Below are 24,165 nucleotides of genomic sequence, written 5' to 3' on the forward strand. Positions count from 1 at the left end.
TCGGACCAGCTTGTGGCGTGGTGGGCCTGTTGGGCCCTTTGCAACGGGGCTTGCTCACTTGCCATCTGGGCATAGGGGGGGTCCCAGCATGGCTCCTGGAGGTGCTGGCGTCCCAGGGTGTTGATGGCCTTTGTGTCTTGGGGGAGGACGGGGGCAGCCCGTCTGAGTGATAGGGGTTTTCCCAGCTAGGGTACTCCGTGAAGGCCTGGGAGCGTGCGGGGCCCTGCAGGGCCGGAAAGTCCTCTGCTCTGTAAGAGGGGCTGGGGGAGAGAGGGCTGCCCTCCCGTAGGCCTGGGTCAGATGCCGCACGGAGCTGTCTGGGGCAGGCATCCACGTACTGGGAGCTGGGGGATGGAGACCGGGCGTAGGCCTCGGCCTGCTCCGCTCGCAGGATGGCGGAGGGAGATGGGCTCGCTGGGAGTGACTCATCACTCGGGGTCCCCGTAGACTTGGTTCCGGCCATCTGTGCTGCCTGGCGGTCTGGCGATGGGGAAGGCCATTGTGGAGATGGGAGCGAGGAGGCCCGGGATCGCGATGGTGCGGCGTCCGGCGTCATCTTGTCTCCACCGCCCGGAGGCATGTCGGGCGGTTTAAAGTAAGCCCTGAAGGCCGTAAAGGTGCCTGGAGATGAACCCCTGGCCGACGCGGATCTTGTGGTCCTCGAGCCGCCCATGGATGGGTGCGGATTCCCTGGTTAGGATGCCGTGGAGCTGCGGGCTCACGTCCTTCCAGGCTGGCTTCTGGTCACGCCCTTCAAAGTCATTTTTAACCTCTTCCCATCCGGCGTATAGTCAAATGACAGCCGCAAGGTGGCTCTGCCATCTGTCATATGACATCCTCGGCTTCCCAGGCGCTAGGGGGCGCACGCACATGCTGCATCACTTGGGAGCCGATGCGCATGACTGCCGGCTGCGATGTCCACCAGGCGCCTGTGATTGCCAGTCACAGAGCAGGGACGTGGATCTGTGTGTGTAAATGCACAGATCCACGTCCTGTCAGGGGAGAGGAGACCGATCAGTCACCTCCCCCCACAGTTAGAATCACTCCCTAGGTAACACAACCCCTTGATCGCCCCCTAGTTTTAACCCTTTCCCTGCCAATGACATTTATACAGTAATCAGTGCATATTTATAGCACTGTTAGCTGTATAATTGTCAGTGTTCACAAAATAGTGACAAAAGTCACTGATCCCCGCTATTACTAGTAAAAAAAAGAAAAACACAATATTTTTTACTTTTTGCTATAATTGTCAGTGTTGTCATTCAAAGCGTGACGGTGATGAAAGCTGAAAATTGGCCTGGTGAAAATGTCCGGTATTGAAGTGGTTAAATTAGCCTCCTCATTTAAACTTGCTTGCTGTAATATATATTATTGTATTTTAAACATTAGTAACCAGCCCTTTTAGGGGTCGGCTAAAAATGCTCTTAGCATCCCTGTTTACAGAATACTTTATTAACCCCAAAGGGAAGGAGTGCTAAGATACATTTCTGTAATGGTGCAGCGAGAAGACAATGTAATGGCTAAAAATGGCTGCCCCCATGTACCTTTTATAAGCCCAAACTATGCACAGACACAAGATTTGTAAACCATTAAGACTTACTGAGAAGGCTGTATAAATTCAGGTAGTCACTTATTCGGCCACAAAAATCTCTAAAAAAATTATACCTGTATATCCCCGACCCCTTGAAAAATCTCCAGCTGTTTAGTTAGACCAGAGTCCTGCTTTAAAAGGAAGAATGGAGAGGCTCCTGGCTGGCACGCCAGGATGCAGCTGGTTAATTTTGAATGCATGTCTTGCAGTCCCTCCTCTGCCTCTTGGGTGCTGCAGTCCCCGGGGGGTTCTGCCCCAGATTCACTCAGATGCCTCTGAGCCTCCGCAGCTGCCTCTGCCGTTCCGAGCCCCAGATATGAAGGAAAGTGCAGAGTCAGCAAAGGCTTCACAGCATCCTCGCGGCATCATTTTCCTGCCTGTACATAGATCTCTGTAGACTCCACATCCTACCGGGCCGCATGTCCTGGAGGCAGTTCACAATTAAATGTGTTGAAGGGCAGGGGATTCTGTCAACATGCAATGACCCGTATTAACATGCCAGTGGTTCGTCCTCAAGGTCCAGTCATAGTGGGTCTGTGCCCAGATAAGACAGACCTTACAGTGCTTCTAAAGCTAAAACTTTGTCTTTTTGTTTAGTTTTTGATAAAGTATGAAAAAGAGAGAGCCCTGCAATGTTTTTATTGCTGCCTTTGTCTCTGTAGGAGATTTCTATTCTCTTCTCATCCCAGAGACACAACAGGAAGTGACATCCAGTATCATCTAGCCCAGCTTTTCCCAACCTTTTCAACACAGAGGAACCCTTGAAATAACTATCTGGTCTCGGGAAACCCCTACTAATAATTACTATATCTACAACTCATGATACATTAGTGCAGGGTTCGACATACCACGGGCACCAGGTCGCAATTGCAACTAGAATTAGTGACCTGGGGCGGCACAGCTGGGGTATCCTGTGTCTCCATGCGCCCCCACCTCCCCCGCAGTGCTGGCCGGTAAGTGAGGTGGCGGCTTTGCGACCTTCTGCAGGCCTATGCTTTCCTCTGTGATCTGGTACCATCTTGTGGTGGCCGTTGGTATGACAAGACAACCAGCAATGTTAATGGAGCTTCCCCTGTCTGTTTTCACTGCCATCTCCTTCCCTCTAATTAGAACCCCCAAACATTATATACATTTTTTATTCTAACACCCTAGAGAATAAAATGGGGGTCGTTGCAATACTTTCTGCAACACCATATTTGTGCAGCGGTCTTACAAGCGCACTTTTTGGGGAAAAAATACACTTTTTTTTAATTAAAAAAAATAAGACACCGGTAAAGTTAGCCCATTTTTTTTTTTTTTTTTATATTGTGAAAGATAATGTTACGCCGAGTAAATTGATACCCACCATGTCACGCTTCAAAATTGCATCCGCTCGTGGAATGGCGACAAACTTTTACCCTTTAAAATCTCCAAAGGGCGAAATTAAAACATGCAACCTGTAGTATTTTTATAACTTGAGGAGGTCTAGGGCTAGAATTATTGCTCTCGACTACCAATCGCAGCGATACCTCACATGTGTGGTTTGAACACCGCTTTCATATGCGGGCGCTACTCACGTATGCGTTCGTGTAATAGTCAGTTGGAAGAATGCTCCTTGCAGCAAAAAAATAAAATAAATACTTCAACTCTTCTGGGAAGGCTGTCCACAAGGTTTAGGGGTGTGTCAATGGGAATGTTTGACCATTCTTCCAGAAGCACAATTGTGAGGTCAGACACTGATGTTGGATAAGAAGTCCTGGCTCGCAGTCTTCGCTCTAATTCATCACAAAGATGTTCAATCGAGTTGAGATCAGGACTGTGTAGGCCAGTCAAGTTCATCCACCCCAATCTGTGTCTAATCTGCTGCAATCAAGGCCTGAGGAGAGATTTGGAATCTAATAGATCTCCATAAAGAGGATGGGCCATGTTGTTTAGCCCTTGTGATGGCAATAAAGTTAATACAAAAAAGTGTAATAAATAAATCTAAAAAAAAAAAATTTTAAACGACGCCGTTCCCTCGTGTACAAATGCATATTTAAATGTTGATCGGACCACATATGTGAGGTATTGTCGCAAACATGAGACTGAAAACAATGATTCTAGTACCAGACCTCCTGTGTAACTCTAAACTGGTAACCTGTAAAGGCGTTTAAAGCGTCACCTATGTAGATTTTTAAGCACCGTAGTTTGCCACCGTTCCACCAGCTGACGCAATTTTGAAGCATGACATGTTATGTATCTATTTACTCAGCCTAACAACATCTTTTTTATTTTATAAAAAAAAATAGGTATCATATTGTGTTTTAAGAAGAGGGTAGGGCAGTGCCTGCCCAAGACATTGTGCTGCCTGGTACCAAGAATGAAATGCTGCCCCCCCCCCCCCCCAAAAAAAAAAAAAAAATCACGCCCACCAAAATGCCCCCACACTATTTTATATTATGATAACTAAAGTGGACCTGTCATGGCTCTATACATGTATATAGGAGTATAAAGAGGACCTGTTATGGTTGTTTACATGTATGGGAGTATAAAAAAGACCTGTTATAGCTCGATTCATGTATGTAGTATAAAGAGGACCAGTCCACACATCTGTTTCTTCCCGTAACCCCCATCCTGGTGCTCCCACTCTTGACTCATTTCTAGGATCCCCTTTAGAGACTGCAGACATGATAAAACACAGGAGATGGTCAGAGGCTACGGACACGATAACTGAGGTGGACAGAGGCTGCGATCACGATACAGGAGGTGGACAGAGGCTGCGGTCTGCGGACATGACACAGGAGGGAGGCAGAGGCTGCGGACATGACACAGGAGGGGGACAGAGGCTGCGGACATGACACAGGGAGAGGGACAGAGGCTGCGGACATGACACATGAGGGGGACAGAGGCTGCGGACATGACACAGGGAGAGGGACAGAGGCTGTGGACATAATACAGGAGGGGGACAGAGGCTGCGGACATGACACAGGGAGAGGGACAGAGGCTGCGGACATGACACATGAGGGGGACAGAGGCTGCGGACATGACACAGGGAGAGACAAGTGGGTGACTAAAGCACTAGCCAACAGTGAAAATTAAAAGTGACCAGTGAAAAACAAAATGCTGCTCAAATCTAAAATGTGCTAACAACAAATAAAGGTCTGAATAAAGAATGATGAGCGCAAACTGAAAATCTAAAAGTGAATATAAAGACAGTCCATAGGGGACTGATAACAATCAATAAAGATATGCAGTGAATTCAAAATTAGTGAAATAACCCAAAACTGATAATAAATCCAAAAATAAAAGTCCAAATATATAAATCAAAGTTTGGATAAATCAATCTAGTGTGCCAGTGATAAACAAAACTTCTGCACTTCGGACATCAATGTGGACAATCTTGATAACTCTTTGCTTAGCCTGGGCTCGCAGTGCGCTTACCTCCAGACAGTAGGTCATGCGTGTCAACGAAATCCTCCCAAAACTGGAACAGAATCCAAACAGTGGGTAACACGTGTTGCACGGAATCTTCCCAGTGCTGAGATAGAATCGAGGGGCGTTCTCTGTATCCAATACCAGTATAGGTCCAGGCGCAGCGAAGTCGACTCCACAGGATAGCCACAAGGTGTATCAGGAGCAAATGTAGAAATAAAAAGCTCTCATGGTGAAGTATGCAAGCACTTTAAAATTTAATAAAGGTAAAAATGTGCTTACATTGAAAAAACGAATAAAACGCCAAACAGCGGCACTTCCGGTGGACGGTCAGGGTGTCACGTCACTTCCGGTCACATCTAACCTTATGCATTACGTCACGACGTGTCGTTTTATTCGTTTTTTCAATGTAAGCACATTTTTACCTTTATTAAATTTTAAAGTGCTTGCATACTTCACCATGAGAGCTTTTTATTTCTACATTTGCTCCTGATACACCTTGTGGCTATCCTGTGGAGTCGACTTCGCTGCGCCTGGACCTATACTGGTATTGGATACAGAGAACGCCCCTCGATTCTATCTCAGCACTGGGAAGATTCCGTGCAACACGTGTTACCCACTGTTTGGATTCTGTTCCAGTTTTGGGAGGATTTCGTTGACACGCATGACCTAGTGTCTGGAGGTAAGCGCACTGCGAGCCCAGGCTAAGCAAAGAGTTATCAAGATTGTCCACATTGATGTCCGAAGTGCAGAAGTTTTGTTTATCACTGGCACACTAGATTGATTTATCCAAACTTTGATTTATATATTTGGACTTTTATTTTTGGATTTATTATCAGTTTTGGGTTATTTCACTAATTTTGAATTCACTGCATATCTTTATTGATTGTTATCAGTCCCCTATGGACTGTCTTTATATTCACTTTTAGATTTTCAGTTTGCGCTCATCATTCTTTATTCATGACACAGGGAGAGGGACAGAGGCTGCGGACATGACACAGGAGGGGGACAGAGGCTGCGGACATGACACAGGAGGGGGACAGAGGCTGCGGACATGACACAGGGAGAGGGACAGAGGCTGTGGACATAATACAGGAGGGGGACAGAGGCTGCGGACATGACACAGGGAGAGGGACAGAGGCTGCGGACATGACACATGAGGGGGACAGAGGCTGCGGACATGACACAGGGAGAGGGACAGAGGCTGCGGACATGACACAGGAGGGGGACAGAGGCTGCGGACATGACACAGGAGGGGGACAGAGGCTGCGGACATGACACAGGGAGAGGGACAGAGGCTGTGGACATGACACATGAGGGGGACAGAGGCTGCGGACATGACACAGGGAGAGGGACAGAGGCTGCGGACATGACACAGGAGGGGGACAGAGGCTGCGGACATGACACAGGAGGGGGACAGAGGCTGCGGACATGACACAGGGAGAGGGACAGAGGCTGTGGACATAATACAGGAGGGGGACAGAGGCTGCGGACATGACACAGGGAGAGGGACAGAGGCTGCGGACATGACACATGAGGGGGACAGAGGCTGCAGACATGACACAGGGAGAGGGACAGAGGCTGCGGACATGACACAGGAGGGGGACAGAGGCTGCGGACATGACACAGGAGGGGGACAGAGGCTGCGGACATGACACAGGAGGGGGACAGAGGCTGCGGACATGACACATGAGGGGGACAGAGGCTGCGGACATGACACAGGGAGAGGGACAGAGGCTGCGGACATGACACAGGAGGGGGACAGAGGCTGCGGACATGACACAGGAGGGGGACAGAGGCTGCGGACATGACACAGGAGGGGGACAGAGGCTGCGGATATGACACAGGGAGAGGGACAGAGGCTGCGGACATGACACTAGAGTTGAACAGAGGCTGTTGACATGACACGGGGGGGGGGGGCAGAGGCTGCGGACATAACACGGGGGGGCGACAGAGGCGGACATAACACACGAGGGGGACAGAGGCTGCGGACATGACACGGGGGGGGGGGGGGCGACAGAGACCTGAATCCCATTGAAAATCTGTGGGGTGATCTGAAGAGGGCTGTGCACAGGAGATGTCCCTGCAATCTGATAGATTTGGAGTGTTTTGCAAAGAAGAGTGGGCAAAAAAGGCAAGATGTGACATGCCGATCCATTCACACCCAAAAAGACTGAGTGCTGTAAAAAAATCAAAAGGTGCTTCAACAAAGTATTCGTTTATGGGTGTGCACACTTATGCAACCATATTATTTAATTTCTTTTACTTTTCCTTCCCGTTCCCTCCACCTAAAAGATTTCCATTTGTTGTTCAATTGAGTTGTACAGTTTATGGGTCACATTAAAGGTGGAAAAAGTTCTGAAATTATTTATTATTGTCTTTTATTTTTTTACATCACAGAAACCTGGCATTTTAATTGGGGTGTGTAGACTTTTTTATATCCACTGTACATGATATAAATTTAAGCAAGCTGATGCTTTAAGGCAAAGGAAAATCAGTGAAGCTGCTGCCGCCGTACAGTTTTATTGATTTGGCGTTGGTAGGAAAACCTGATTTCCCATCTAGTCTCTATATTCAGAATCAGTCAGCGTACATAACACGACGACGGGGTACGAGGCGAAAATGGTAGAAAACGTAGTTACTGGAGAGTAAATTATTTTTCATCTGGGAAATGAAAAGAACTTAAAATACATACGTTTTTCATTTAATTTTTTATGCTTCGCACTTCAATCATTGAAATATTTCAGCTCTGAAGAAAAAAAAAATTAGCTGGCAGATAAATCACAACATCAAACGCTGGGAATTGCTGCCTTACAGGGGTCAAACTAAGGTTTACACGTCTGCTTTGAACAGGGATTAGGAAAATAAATGTAATTACAATTTACAGTGTGGGGTTACTTTAAGTCTTGTGCCAACCTGTGAGAGAATGTAAAGCTGGCCATGTGCATTGCTATCAGATGGTGGAATCAAGTAAAGCTGGCCACACACATTCCACCTGTACATTCCAGCTGGCCATACACTTTACAATCAGATTGTGTAATATGAGGCCTTCTCTAAGCAATCCATTTAAGGTATATGCAATTACAGAAAGTTATTTAGGTGTAGCACTACCCCCGAAGGAGCTGCTGGTCTAGTTTGGGTGGCACGTTACCTCTATTTCTCCGCCGTCTAGGGTACTTGATGAGAGCTGAAACAAAGTCAATGGGCCAGATTCAGGTACATTGGGCGTATCTCTGCGGCGGCGTAACGTATCCGATTTGCATTACGCCGCCGCACGTTTTTAAGGCAAGTGCTTTATTCACAAAAGACTTGCCTGTAAAGTTGCGGCGGCGTAGCGTAAATCACCCGGCGGAATTCAAATTATTATTTAAATGAAGCGCGTCCCCGTGCGTCCCCGTGCCGAACAAACTGCGCATGCGCCGTCCGTAAAATATCCCAGTGTGCATTGCTCCAAATGACGTCGCAAGGACGTCATTGGTTTCGACGTGAACGTAAATGACGTTCAGCCCCATTCACGGACGACTTGCGCAAACGACGTAACTTTTTAAAATTTTGACACGGGAACGACGGCCATACTTAACATTGGCTGCACCTCATATAGCAGGGGCAACTTTACGCCGGGAAAAGCCTAACGTAAATGTCGTAACTTTACTGCGTCGGCCACGCGTACATTCGGGAATTTGCGTTTCTAGCTAATTTGCATACTCGACGCGGAAATCGACGGAAGCGCCACCTAGCGGGTAAAAAAAAATTTGCAGTTTAGATCCGACGGCGTAAGAGACTTACGCCTGTCGGATCTAATGGATGTCTATGCGTAACTGATTCTAAGAATCAGTCACATAGATACGACGGCCCAGATTAGGACTTACGACGGCGTACATGGCGCTGCGCCGTCGTAAGTCCTTTGAGAATCTGGGCCAATGTTCTTTTTTTCTCTGCTTTTTCTTTACTAAAAATGGTAAAAGAACGAACAATAGATTGAAGAGGTGAAATAGGGTATAGGTAGTGGGTTCAGTTGAAGAACTTGATCGGAAGCACTCCTGCTTCCAGACATAAACTCTCGTCGCCACTCTAGCCAGAGTGGGTGGTATGCCCCTGGATACAGGGCCGATCTGCCCTATAGGCTCACTATGCAAGCCACTTAGGGCCCCGCAAAGCTGCGGAGGGCCCCTCAAATGACTAGAGGCCCCGTCTGGTGAGAAGTCATTTTCGGCCCCTCACCCCGCTTCTAAACTCGCTGGCTGCACCCCACCGCTTCTCACTTTAATGTAAGATGTAATTTCCGACAGCAGAACACCCCCTCCCCCTGCTTCTCAACATCTTTAGACCCCTTTCACACTGAAGCGTTTTTACAGCGTTTTAGCGTTAAAAATAGCGCTCTTAAAACGCTCATAAAACACTCTCCATGCATCTCAATGGACCCTTTCACACCGAGTCCTGCAAGCAGCATCTTTGGAGCAGCTTTTGAGCGCTGAAAAAAACGCTCCAAAAACGCCCCTCTCTATTGAAATGAATTGAAAGCGCTGTAAAAACGCCTTACCCTTTCACACTGAGGCGTTGAACTGGCGGGGCGTTGAGAAAAGTCCTGCAAGCAGCATCTTTGGAGCAGCTTTTGGGCGCTGAAAAAAACGCTTCAAAAACGCCCCTCAGTGTGAAAGCACTCGGACTTTCATACTGGGATTGCAGATGAGGCTTCTTTCAGGTGCTTTACAGGCGCTATTTCTAGCGCTAAAGCTAGAGGTAGTGTGAGAATATAAGGAAACAACTGATTCTCAGAATGGTGCCCATGCCGATCGTCCAACCATCTATGTTCAGATTTCAGCAGGGCAACCACTCGGCATGGAAACCATGGCTTCGGCATGAAAGGAAGAGGCGATCACTACAGTAGTCAGGTATTGTACCCAGATGGCAAGGATGACTTGGCACAAATTTGTGGTAGTGTTGAATTGTAAGTTTAACTAACTGCACTGACAAGTTGTACACTTGCAGAGCACTTGAAGCACAAGTTCTAGTTGACAATATTTTGAATTTGTAGCGAATTTGCGTGGCAAGTCTCTAGCAAGAGCAAAGTTGCAGTGGTGAGTCTACAGCAAGAGCCCTGCAAGTCTACAGCATCAAAATTCAGCAACAGTGACCCCTGTGGTGGGAAGACTATTGCACAACATAACTGAACCCGCATTTGCAGAAGACTTGCAGAATGTTTGCAAAGAAAATTGATTCATGTGCAACACATTTTGTGAAGCCTGGCAAGTCTAGTAATAGCTGAGCAAGCCATTTTCAAACTTGCAGCACAATTGCTTGCTATCTGGGTATATAGTGTACATTGTTGCAATGGTCCAAGCTGGGCCAATGTAAGTATGTATAAAATATCAATACTTAGAATTAATCTTTAATGGAATGCAATAAATGATCAATAGTAATGACAAAACCGATCGTTTTGCTTCCCTGAGTTAGAATGAACTTGGCAAGGAATGTGTACAGGGGTGGAGTTGCCCTTTAAATGAAGAATTAGACAAGGCCCAGTAAGCATCCTCTTGTTTTCTCCTTTGGGCTCCTGATTCCTAGGCTGCAGTAACCTTGGTGCAATTAAATCATTTAAAACCTGTGCCATCCATTATTTAATACAACCATCGGGAAGGCAAACAAGCAAGAGACAGAAGCAGAATATTGTCTCACAGGCAGAACAGGTCACGCTAGAAGGCTGAAAGACTCACCGTGTTGGGCAGAGAGAATTTCTGCATATGCAGTGGTCATCAATACACCTGAGATTGTTATCTACAGCCAATTGATGTGCAAACCTGCTTGGACAGGGAGGAGTTAACATGGCTGCTGTGTCTGGGAGAGGACGACTACTGCTGTCTGATGTCAGCTCCTGAATGGCAGAGTTGTGCCCAGCCGGGTCCTGTCTACTTGTGACATCATCTTCTGGAAAGGGGGAAGGGACCGGTGATTTCACTCAGAGGACCACTTACTAGATCTTTATGATGTCCATGCTCCAGCACTTACTAGCCATTAGACTTTTAAATGACTCTCGGACTTGCAATCTCTTTTTTTTTTTTTATACGGTTGCCCCAAGAGCATGCACATTCTTATCAGTCTGGTAAAATCATATAAACGAACTAATGAGACAAAAGGTTAAAGAAATTAATGATTTTGAGGCACACATTATTCATCTAAAGCTGGTCATACATTTAGCAGGTTAAGCAGGGACTGGACTAATTTCAATCCAAGTATGGGCTAGCTGGTTATACACAAGTCATTCTATCAATCGACTTGTGTACAACCAGCCTGTTGGGTTTTTCCTGAATGATCAGTGCCACCTAGGGTGACCACGTGTCCCGGATTGCCCGGGACAGTACCGCATTTTGCAGGTCTGTCCCGGGCACCTTCATTCCAGGACAAAACAGTGTCCCGGAATGAAACTGACACAGCCACCCCCCTCCCCCGGGCCAATCTGATACCCCCAAAAAAGGCCGCCACATCACCGCTTTACTCAGTGACAGTACTTGTCCTGCCCGGGAATCCCTGGAGGAGCACAATCCCGCCCCCTGCTTGTGATTGGAGAAATCATAAATCCCGCCTCTTGTGTCCAATCACTGTGCTGTGATTCGTTACAGTACAAGCTAATTTTTGGGAAGGGAGAGTGTCCCTGAATGGTAGTTTGGAAATGTGGTCACCCTAGTGCCACCAACTATAGCCAGCAACACTGATCATTGTATCCTGCCGGTGTGGACGGCTCCCCAACCCACTGCAGTTTTTAGTGCATGGGCATGCCATTAAGAATAAATGCCACCCCCTTCACATCTGCATACAGCAGCGCATTTTTGCTGGGGGTGCTGGAAAGTGTGAGATTTACTCGCAGTCCCACACCTATATAGATGGGAACCTAGTCTTATTCATAGAACAATCTACCTCTGGAGCAGTGTTAAATCTAGTGTCATTTTTATGTTTTATCACAATTTTTTTTCACAGTCTAAGACCCGGTTCACACTGACACCGCCTGACGTGTCGCGTCCCATTCACTGCAATGGAACCGTTCTAATAGGAACGACGCAAGTCGCTCCGACTTAGAAAAAAGGTTCCTGTAGTATTTCGGGGGCGATCTGCATTGACTTCTATACAGAAGTCGTTTTGCAAATCGCCTCTGAAGTCGTCCTGAGGACGACTTGCAGAGTCGCCCCCAAAGTCGTGCCGCCTATGTGTGAACCGACTCTTAGTACTAAATATTGCAAAACAAATGTTTAACACTTTTTTTTTTTGTAAAATAATGCATTTTTTTGTGAATTGACTTTTCAGATAAATACCACATTTGTTATTTGTAAACATCCGACGGTACTGGCCCCCCCCCCCCCCCCCCGAACCCCCGTTTTACTTACCTGACCCCTCGAAAGTCCCGCGTGCGTCCACGTGATCCTCTTCGGTTCCCAGTCTGACCGTTGATTGGCTACGCTGGACGGATTGATAGCAGCGCAGCCATTGGCTGGCGCTGCTGTCAATCACAGCGGATGAGGCGGCGCGTCGGGGGGCGGGGCCGAGTGATACAGTTGGCGGCTATGTCCGCCGCTGTATCACAGGAGCGCGCTCGCAAAAGCTTTCCACCATGCGAGCTCGCATGAAGGTGGAAAACTTTTCAGAGGAGGAGCCGAGACAGCCGCCGAGGAACCCCAGAAGACAGGATTAGGGGACACTCTGTGCAAAACGAGCTGCACAGTGGAGGTAAGTATAACATGTTTGTTATTTAAAAAAAAAAATAAAGTTTGCCTTTAGTGTTCCTTTAAGGTAAAAATTCTTTCAGTTTTATCATCTTTCTAGTTGGCCATAGATGGATCAACATTCAGCAGGGACCGGACACATTTTTATTCATTCTATGGCTATTTCCGTTTGAGAGCATTTGATCTAAAGATCGAGTGCTCTCAGATATGCTTGTTAGAAAATTTACTTTGATCAGTGCTGAAGCCAAGTGGCTGCAGGGCTCATCCGTGTATTCTGACAGCAGAGGACTTCCTCAGAGGTGGAGGTGGATGGGGAAATCTGTTTCAGGTTTTTTTGTTTTTTTTTCGATCAGCCTAATGGCTGATAAAAAAAAAAAAAACGCCTTCTTCACACCTTGTTTCATTTCATTATCACCAAGGAGGATAAATATGCTCTGCTCCATTGTCCAATCCCTGACCACCATGCTCATCAACAACGACTGGCTATGCTTTTTTTCCTGGTGGCCAAAGAAATGATAGCTAAGGCCTGGAAGAAGCCCTCATTCTTCATACAGGAAGTCATAAATCCTATGACTTAAACATGGGACCCATGGTTTAATTACGTCTTACCCTCTTTAGACCCGCGAGCCTAACATTTCTTTAATTCCTTTACTTTCTTATCCAGACTGAACCCGATTTCATGAGGGGAGTTAATCCCCTTAGCCTTCCCCTCTCCCCTCCACCTTTTATTCATAACCCATCCCTCCTCTCCTACCTGGCCCAACCTTCCCCTCCTTCCTTCATGGTACTATATTCCTCCACCCTAGGGCCAGGACAAGGGGTGGGAAGGAGAGACAGCTGCCCTGGGCACTGTGGTATCTTGTGAGATGGGGGGAGCAGCAAGGAGATTGTGGGGAGGGAACTTGTGTTGGTTAGGGGAAACTTGGGGGTAGCAGAGGGGAAGGATTGTTATAGGAGGGGACATGTGGGTGTGCTGGGAAAGGTGATTTGGGGGAAAATATGTGTTATGAGGGGGGATGGAGGAAGAGGATTTGTGCTAGGAGGAGGATTTGGGGTGTTTGCTAGAAGAGGTGATATGGTAGAGGGGAGGGGATTTGTGACAGTAGGGGTGAATGGGGGGTATTTGGAGGGGGGATATGTGCTGGGAGGTGGAATTTGGAGTGGGTGATGTGTACTTGGGGGATTTGGGGAGAGAGAGGATTTGAGCTGGGAGGGGGTATGTAGGGGCAAATTATTTGTGCTGGAATACCAGCAGGGGGGGTGGATTTGTCCTGGAAGGAAGTGGAATTTATGCTTAGGGGGTAAGCATGCAGATTAGTGCTTTCGTTTTTTGGGACAAAGGAGATTTTTGCTAACACATAATGCTCGTACTTCTTAGGGGGGGCGCAGTTTGGCACGTTCGCCTGGGGCTCAAGATGGGCTTGTCCAGGCACTGCTCCACCCTGTCAATTTTATACCAGTAATTGATGCCTTGGGGCATATGTTACTTACCACCATTTCCAAGTTAGCACTACTTTATTGCAGTCAACATATCTGATTTTGATTTCTTGTCTCGTACCCATAACAAGAGGGAGAGTAGAGTGTCGGTGGTGGACTCCAGAAGAGGAGGTAAGCATCTCCTCCATGCAATACCTTTGAGAAGGTAAGTATAACATCGTTTTTTATTTTAAATAAAAAATGCCTTTTAGAATTACTTTAAAACTGGCCATACACAAAGATCGAATATGTCACCAGCATCCCCGCTCCTTTGTCTCTTGCAACTACAAGACAGGGAATACCAAAGCTGATTGGCTCAGAGGCCTGATATCATGTGACAAGTTTCCTGCGGTTTTGCTCCAAACCTTAGCTACTCTTTTAAGTGAATCTGTCCCAAGCCTGGGCAATTCAAACATCATGGAAAAAATGATGTAGCAGAGGTTACCTGCAGTGAAACCATAGTCCCCAATGTCATTATCAGCTTTAATGACCAATAGGAAAGTTTAGGTGGTGGGAGTAGATGAGACCAAGTTTGACTTTTACAAGGAAAATCTAGATTTGCGTAGAACTTCATCCATCTGCATCTGAGCATTTGACATTCACAGTTTCCTGCGTATTAATGTTTTGTAATCTGCTCAAATTAAATTGACCAGTTTAGAGAGCGATTGGGTTTCATGGCTGCTAAATGGAGGAGCTACAAACTTCTGTGTATGGATCTAGAGTACACTAAAATATAAGGCAAGGGTGATTTAACATACCAGCATCCCTCCAAAAATGAAATCTCAGTTTTCAGCGGTCTTATGTAATATTTATAGTTGTCCAGGAACTATGAGGTGAGGAAGACATAATGATGATAAATGGAAAATACAATTTCCATTATTCCATAATGCCAGTGAGATAATAATGGGAGCATATAAGACGTTTATGGGCACCATCATAAGCACTGAGATAAAGGGGGCATATTTTAATTGAATAAATGAAACGTTTATATCTATTGATAGATATTCCAGATTTTCTGGAGAAGTGAAAATTAAATGTCCAAAATGGTACTATGATGCCATTATACGTTATACCATAGTACATAGACTATGTACTATGATATATCATTCCTTTGTGGACCCATCAGAAGATTCTGGAATATATTGCCTGGATGAAATACTAGGAAGGTGTAGGTAGATTCACAAAGAGTTAGGCCGGCTTATCTACAGATAAGCCGACCTAACTCTGAATCTAAGCCGGCCTATGTTTAAGTGTATTCTCTAACAGAGATACACTTAAACATACCTAAGATAGGCTGGCTTGCACCATTCTATCTTAGGCTGCAATGTTTCTTTTGGCCGCTAGATGGCGCTGCCATTGCGGCCGGCCTAGATTATGTAAATGAGGGACTACGCCGATTCCCGACTATTTACGAGCGTACGCCGTGCCTACACCGTCGAGTTACGTCGTTTCCGTATGCGAGGTGGTGGAGGTGGAATAACAATGTTAAGTATGGCCGCCGTTCCCGCCGCGAGGTTTGAATTTTTTACGTCGTTTGCGCAAGTCGTCCACGAATCGGGATTTACGTCGTTTACGTACGCGTCGAAATCAATAGGCCCGTACGGCCTACTTAGCCGCAATGCGCACTGGGAAATGTAGTCGCCCGGCGCATGCGCAGTGTAAAAAAACGTCAAAAAACGTGAGGTCAGGCCTCATTTCAATAATACACGCCCCCCTCACAGTCATTTGATTTAGGCGCGCTTACGCCCGCTCGTTTTAGGCTACGCCGCCTAAAATTTGAAGGTAAGTGGTTTGAGAATAACTTTTACCTAAATAATTTAAGGCGGTGTAGCCTAAAAAAAATAGGCTAGGCCCTCCTAATTTTAGGCGCCCGTACGTGAATCTACCCCGTGGTATTGAGGTTTGAACATTTTCTTATGCAGAGGTTGCATCCACATGCTGAAAAGGAGACAATCATTTTACCAAGTCGCGTACACATGGCAACTCTCAGGCAACTTCAACCACTTTCATTCGAATGGGAAGAAACACACAATTGAGCGCGATTCCCTGAAAGCAAGAAATCTACACGCCCAACAGTTTCATTGATCACTGAAATTGATTGATCATACCGGGTTATAAACTGAAAGTTTGCAGGTTATTAAAAAACTCGATCAAAACCAGGAAAAAAAATGCTATTTCATCAAAAGCAATCGGATTTTTCCGCCATGTGGAAACCACTAATTTCCACACTCAATCACTCGGGATTTGGATTCCATCTCAGAAAGTGGTTGAAATTTTCAGAAAGCTGTAACATGTATGGCCAGCTTTAAGGTATTAAAATGGTTATTTAAGGTACCAAAGTCAATGACTAGATCAGCCTTTCTAAACTTATTTCTACCCTGGAGGAACCCTTGAAATAGTTTTCAGATCTAGTTGAACCCCTGCTAAAAAAAAACAACAATATGGCTGAAGAAGGTCAGCAATGGCAGCTCCCATATATTTGTTTAAAGCGGTTCTCCACCCTAAAGTGGAGTCCCGCTGATCGGAACCCTCCCCCCCTCCGGTGTCACATTTGACACCTTTCAGGGGGGAGGGGGGTGCAGATACCTGTCTAAAGACAGGTATTTGCACCCACTTCCGGCCACACGCTACGGGCAAAAGACGGGTTTTTCTGACTTCCCGTCTGTCGCCCGTTGTGTGCTGGGAACACTCGGCTCCCAGCACACAGCGTGTGAGCCAATCGGCGGGCGCAGCGCGACTCGCGCATGCGCCGTAGGGAACCAGGCAGTGAAGCCGCAGCGCTTCACTTCCTGGTTCCCTCAGCGTGGATGGCGGGGGGAGCAGCAGAGAGACGAGCGATCGCTGCGATCAGCGCTGGACTCCAGGACAGGTAAGTGTCCTAATATTAAAAGTCAGCAGCTGCAGTATTTGTACCTGCTGGCTTTTAATATTTTTTCCCCATGGCACATCCGCTTTAAGGAATCCATTACTTGTCATGAGGAAAATAGATGGGCTGTCATTGCTTACCTGTCCTTGTGAAAGTGCTAATTGCTTGGCTGTCATGCTTCAGTCTTTCACTGATCTAGAATACGTATGCAGATCTGAATAATCCGTGTACAATTGTAAGACATTATGGGGCAGATCCACGTAGCACGGCGCATTCCTCCGTCGGGCGTAGCGTATCTCTGCTACACTACGCCGCCGTAACTTACAGCTTTTTTTTTTGTATCCTCAAAAAATTCCCGCCGTAAGTTACGGCGGCGTAGTGTAACTTTGGCGGCGTAAGGGCCCGCAATTCAAATGGATGTGATGGGGGCGTGTTTTATGTAAATACGTCTTGACCCGACGTAAATGACGTTTTTTTCCAACTGGGCATGCGCCGTCCGTGGGGGTATCCCAGTGCGCATGCTCGAAATTAAACCGGAACAAGCCAATGCTTACGACGGTGACGTCATTCTACGCAAAGCCCTATTCGCGAACGACTTACGCAAACATTTTCAAAATTCGACGCGGGAACGATGGCCATACTTAACATAGGATACGCCTCATATAGCAGGGGTAACTATACGCCGAAAAAAGCCTTACGGAAACGACGTAAAAAAATTCGCCGGCCGGACGTACGTTCGTGGATCGCCGTATCTAGCTAATTTGCATACTCAACGCGGAATTCGACGGAAACGCTACCTAGCGGCCAGCGTAAATATGCACCTACGATCCGACGGCGTACTAAGACGTACGCCTGTCGGATCAAGCCCAGATTCAGTTGTATCTTGTTTTGTGGATACAAAACACAGATACGACGGGGCATTTAAAAAATTACGCGGCATATCCATAGATACTCCGGCGTAATTAGTTTGTGGATCTGGCCCGTCATGTGTACTTCAGTGTTATGCCCTGTACACACGACCGGTTTTCCCGTCGGAATAAACTCCCAGATTTTCCAGGGTAGTTCCGCTAAAGCTGTCTTGCATACACACGGTCACACCAAATTCTGACCGTCAAGAATGCGGTGACGTACAACACTACGAGCCGAGAAAAATTAAGTTCAATGCTTCTGAGCATGCGTCGACATGATTCTGAGCATGTGTGGTTTTTAGTCCGTCCGGAATTGCATCCAGACTAATGGAAATTCCGATAGAGAACATGTTCTAAATTTTTCCGATGAAAAAAATGTCTATCTAATTCCGTCAGAAGTTCAGACGGAAAAAGTCCAATGGGGCATACACACGGCTGGAATATCCGATGAAAAGCTTCCGTTGGACTTTTTCCATCGGAAATTCCTCTTGTGCGTACAAGGCATAATGAAATCAGAGGGTAATTGCCATTGCTGACCTTTCCATCTGAAATTGCTAATTGCCTGTCTGTTGCAAAGAGGTCACCAAGACAGGAAGTGAAGGGAAGTCTTAGCAATGGGGACACAAACAGCACTAAAAACCCAGCAGAGACTTTATACCTCCTTAATGCTACAAAAAAAGTGATTTCTACATAGTTCAATAATATTCCACAACACTGTGATCCATCATCCCATGTGACAGAATTTCTTCAAAGGCTAAAAATCGAACACTCACGTAAAATACAAAAAATAAACAATTTGGTTTGAAGTTATTGACGCTGTTTCTTCGCTGCGGTACAAGTCCGTAGAGATAATGCATCATGACATTCTGATGCAGCTATTGTTGTTAGTGCAAACATGCTCTCTGCTGGAAGCCTGCCGTCCCTGCCCCCACCATGCCATCGTGGCCATCACCTGCCCCCGCAATGACTATGCTTACTAAGGGGAGCACAGCTGTTTGTACACAAGCTGTTAGTACACAAGCTTTATAAATATACCACTGAAAGAGATGTTACAAAACCGATACATACCTTTAAATGGAAGTAGGTGGAACCATACATTTAGGTGTAGACCAATCAGACCATTAGAACATTCATAGGACTAAATGAATGCATAGCCAATGAGAATATTGGATCATTCACAGGGGTGAATGAACTTGTAGCCAGTGGTATCAGTAATTCATTCACTGGGGTAAATGAAATGTTTAACCAATCAGATCTTTGCTACAATAATATGACTAAATGAATGCTTAGCCAATGAGAATATTAGATCATTCAAAGGGGTCAATTAATTTGTAGCCAGCTGTATCAGTAATTCATTCATTGGGGTAAATTAAATGTTCAACCATACAGATCATTGGAACATTTATAGTATTAAATGAATGGTTAGCCAATGAGATTATTAGATCATTCACATTGGTCAACTAACTTCTAGCCAGTTGTATCCGTAATTTATTCATTTGGGGTGAATTAACGTTTAGCCAATGGGATTAATGAACATTTAGAGGAGTAAACTACATTGCAGCCATTGAGATCACAAATAGGTTCATTGGGACAAATTAGGTTTTAGCCAATCAGATCATTAAAACATTAATTTGCGTAAATTAATTTTTAGGTAACTAGTAGAACCTTAATAGGTGCAAACCAATTTGTAGGCAGTCAGAATTATCAAATTTTGGCTGCCTGTCTCTTTACATCTTTGCACTAGTATTGGCCATTGAGGCCAGTCATCTGATAGGAAGACCTAGGGATAAATGGAGGCAGCCTTTCTAATCATGCTGTGGGTATTGCAAGGCAATATGACAATCCTACTGCTTTTCTTCCTGTCCCCATGTGTGTGTATATAAAGTAGCTCTCATACGTTCATACTAAAGTGGAACTAAACCCTCCTATCTGTAACAGCCAAATAAGCTGCCATCTTGGCCTCTGTTTTAATCTGAAGTTGCCATGGTGCTGCACATATGATCAGTTATGACACCAGCTAATTGATGGCTTAAATGGGTTTAGTTCTGCTTTAAAAACTTGTTTCGTTACAATCTCTGAATATTACTAGTTTGTTTTTTAAAATGCATTCCATCTTGAAGAAAGCTTTTAGATCAACAGCAGCTGTGTATAAGTCAGGAAACAATGAGAAGGCAGGCATGTACTGGCCATCGGGACTACCGGGAGTTTCCCGGTGTGCCGACGGTTCAGTGGGCCAGTTTTTATTCAGAGTTTGGCAAAAGCGGGAACGTGGCAGCAAACAGCAGCAGGGATTCGGGGAAGGTGGCCAGCATTGAGGGATGTGAGAGCCTGGGAAGAAGAAGAGCTCCACCCCCTCCCTGACCACCGAAGAGGCGAACAGGAGCGGGTTCGGCCACCCAGCGCTCCCAGGACCTCTATTCTTCCACCTCCTCTCTGCTCCAAGAACAGTGTGGCCCAGGTCAGAGGACAGGCTGACTGTGGGCCCGGAGGAAGAGGACAGGTAGGAGGCAGAGGCTGCCAAGGAGCCACTGAAAGGAGCAGAGCAGCGAGAGCACCCCTGGATCAAGAGGCTCAGCATCCTACACATACCTGCCCTCACACAGAGCCAGGGGGAGCAAAGGAGGGACTGCAGATAAGGACAGTGCTCTGTGGTCTGTCTCAGCCCTTCCCTCTTTCTCCCAGCCCCCACGTCTCCCAGCCCCCACTGTCTCTCAGTCCCCCCCTCTGTCTCTCAGTCCCCCCCTCTGTCTCTCAGTCCCCCCCCTCTGTCTCTAAGTCCCCCCCCTCTGTCTCTAAGTCCCCCCCTCTGTCTCTAAGTCCCCCCCCTCTGTCTCTATGTCCCCCCCCCCCGCTGTCTCTAAGTCCCCCCCCCTCTGTCTCTAAGTCCCCCCCCCTCTGTCTCTAAGTCCCCCCCCTCTGTCTCTAAGTCCCCCCCCCTCTGTCTCTAAGTCCCCCCCCTCTGTCTCTAAGTCCCCCCCCTCTGTCTCTAAGTCCCCCCCCTCTGTCTCTAAGTCCCCCCCCTCTGTCTCTAAGTCCCCCCCCTCTGTCTCTAAGTCCGCCCCCTCTGTCTCTCAGCCCCCCCTCTGTCTCAGAGTTCCCCCATCTCTCAGCCCCCCTCTGTCTTTCTCACCCCCTTTCCATCAACCCCCTCTCTCTCACTCCCACCTCTCTCTCACTTCCTCCCTCTCTATCACCCTCTCATGATATACAATTTTGGATGTGGCGGCTTTTTGGTGGGTGTGATTTTTTTTTTTGGAGGGGTGGGGGGGGGGGCAGCATTTTATTCAATTAAAGTGGGTCGGTCTGGATGAAGTTCAGGGCCAAATTTTTGTCCCAGTCCAGCCCTGCTTGGAAGCTGCACATTTTGGCTGCAGGGGTCTATTGCATTCAGGCCTAGAACTAGTAAGAACATTGACAACTGTCAGCTTTTAGTGTTTTTTTTTTTTTTTTATCGCAACAGGCAGGATATATGTGTATGGCCAAAATTGATAGCAGGAAAATTGGCCTGTCTATACTGGCATCATTATGGCAGAGCCGCATAGGATGATAACACAGAGAGAACTGGGAGATACAAGCGGTAAAACAAGATTAGCACAGTCATGAAGCCGTGCATGATGTGGGAAGATGCTCCATCATTTTTATATTGCCTCTGCATCTGCTACATGCAGACACTGAGGACAGCCTAGTGTTAATGGCTGCCAATGCATCTTGTGTTATCAACCAAAATCCTTGGGGGCACTTAATGACTTTAAGATATTTAGTTGGGGGAGGGATGCTGTGCAAGCTTGCAACTGTATCTATGGGAGAACTCGGAATAACACAAAATCCCTATTTGTATTTCATGTTTGTGTAGCACGTAGGTTATAAGAAGATGGTATAGATCAGGGGTATTAAATTAAAATTCAGGGAGGTCTGACCTCATCTTCCAGCAATGGTCCAAATTGCTTTTTTTTTTCCCAGCCCTCTCCTCCTATATCACAATCCCTTACATCAGTGTCCCCAGTTACCCCCCACATCACAAATCCCCCCCCCCCCCCTCAACAGTAGTGTGCTCTTCTCCCTTCACATCAAACACCCACCCCACAGCACTGCTCTCTGCTCTGCTGCTATAATAACAGCTGCAGAGGCTGGGGGTAAGGATCAGCCCCTAAATGCCGTGAGCTTGGGTCAAGACGGAACAGTGGCTCGGTCCGGATCCGGACCGCGGTCTGCCATTTAGTGATGCCTGGTATAGGTCAAACATGTTAAACTAAAATCATACAGTGGGCTGAGTTGGGTGGATTTAATGCATAAGGGGACACCTTCTATCACTAAGTGCTACACCTTCTTTATTCCAGAAAATGATAATATAATGGCAATTATCAAAGTTTGATAAACATTGAATTTTGCAGTGTGTTAACCCAGAAAAATGGTCCATAGAACATTTCCTGGTGTACTGATCTGCAATATGTAGATGTGTAGCTTTCCGCCATTGTAGGACAGCTGAGGCCTTATACAATTTAATTTTTTTATTTTTTGTATTATTATTTTGTTTTTAAGTTTTCAGGGCATACACAAGAAAGGAAAAAAACAAGAAAAGGAAACAATAATGTACATAAAGGGCCAAGAGTACAGAAGAGGTCCAACTGTTACAAATACAATAATACATTGCATGCACACATTGGTCACAATCACAGCCACTTTTCCGGCTTACTACAAAACAGAAGTAAGGGGAAAGACACCAAATCAACTTGTAGAGTAAATGGATTACAACAATTTCTAAGAAATACACAAGGGGGCCATTGAAAATATTGTAAGGAAAATATCCTAAAGAAAAGAAAACCATTGTGTGAACAGTCTACAAGGGAAGGCCACAATCCTCATGCAAGGGGAGAGCCATATTCATACTGATCCCACACATCCCATACTTTAGTAAAGGTTGCTCTGCCAATATTTAACAAAGCAGTTGATTCCATTCTACGAATATCAGCTATAATATTCAGGAGCTGGATCATGGTTGCATATGTAAGACCTGTATATGTTAATGCCCACCCTCCTTGATGCCATACATATGTGTTACATGATCAGAAAGCAGTTAAAGTGGAAAAAAAGTGATCACATTCCCTCTGTTCTCAGCTGCATAAGAGTTGGGGGGAGGAGAAGCAGCACTATACTGAGCTTTCTTTCCAGTGAATAGCTGTGTCGGGGGTGTCCGTACAATTGTTGTAGTTCCCAGTATAGCTAGAAAACTGACCACGGTGTGTTCTCCTGCTTTGTGGGGTTAGTTTTTATTAGGAAAGCAGAGGGACAGGGAGGAACACCAGGGATTTCACACAAAGGAAGCAATACAAAGAGAACAGGAGACTTTCTCATACAAGTACATGGTACAGCAGGCACATATCAGGAATATGAAATGTTGGGGTAATAATCGTTTTAAGCTGGCCATAGATGAGTAGAATTTAGAACAAACATTTTTAGGAAAGAAAGGTTGTTATTTTTTTCGAATTATTGATGATTGCATATGCGAGAAAGCTACCCTGGCATAGATATGTCGATACTGAGATATATATATATATATATCTCAGTATGTGTGTGTGTGTGTATATGTATATGTATATGTGTGTGTATATATATATATATATATATATATATATATATATATAATTTATTTATAGAAAGTTTGTCTTGTTTAGCTGTTCAGAAGGAGTTCTGCTCTAAATAGGTTGTTGAATGTTCAAAGTTTTTTCTATTGGGTGGAGAAACTTTGGAATCTTCTCATAAACAGATGTAAAAAATCAAGAACCTGTAAAAGGATTATGCTTTAACTTTTATTAAAAGGACCTTTCCACTTTCAACAGACAGTGATGTAATTTTGGCCCTGAGGCCCCGGCAAAGTGCAGCAAGTGTCAAATGGCAATACAGCACCAGTATAAATAACATAATTATAGGGCAGTATTTTGAGGCAATGGCTTTTTACAGGTTTGCAGAGCTCTCCTGCAGACAGACTGATGGGGTGGAGGCTGGCTGGTCTGCATTAATTTCATACAGAGGAGGGGGTGGAGAGGGGTAATTTACCTATAAGCCTAAAACCAAGGCAAAGCTGCTTTATTAGCAAAAATTTACCCTCAGGGTTCATTAAAAACAAGACCTCCAAATAAGGCAGAATTATCTTTAATTAACATTTTAGCTCTTTATGGTGCAAGGAATGCAAGAGATTTTAAAGTGAATGGAATGTCTATTCAT

This window comes from Rana temporaria, chromosome 9, assembly GCF_905171775.1.
Source record: "Rana temporaria chromosome 9, aRanTem1.1, whole genome shotgun sequence".
NCBI lineage: Eukaryota > Metazoa > Chordata > Amphibia > Anura > Ranidae > Rana > Rana temporaria.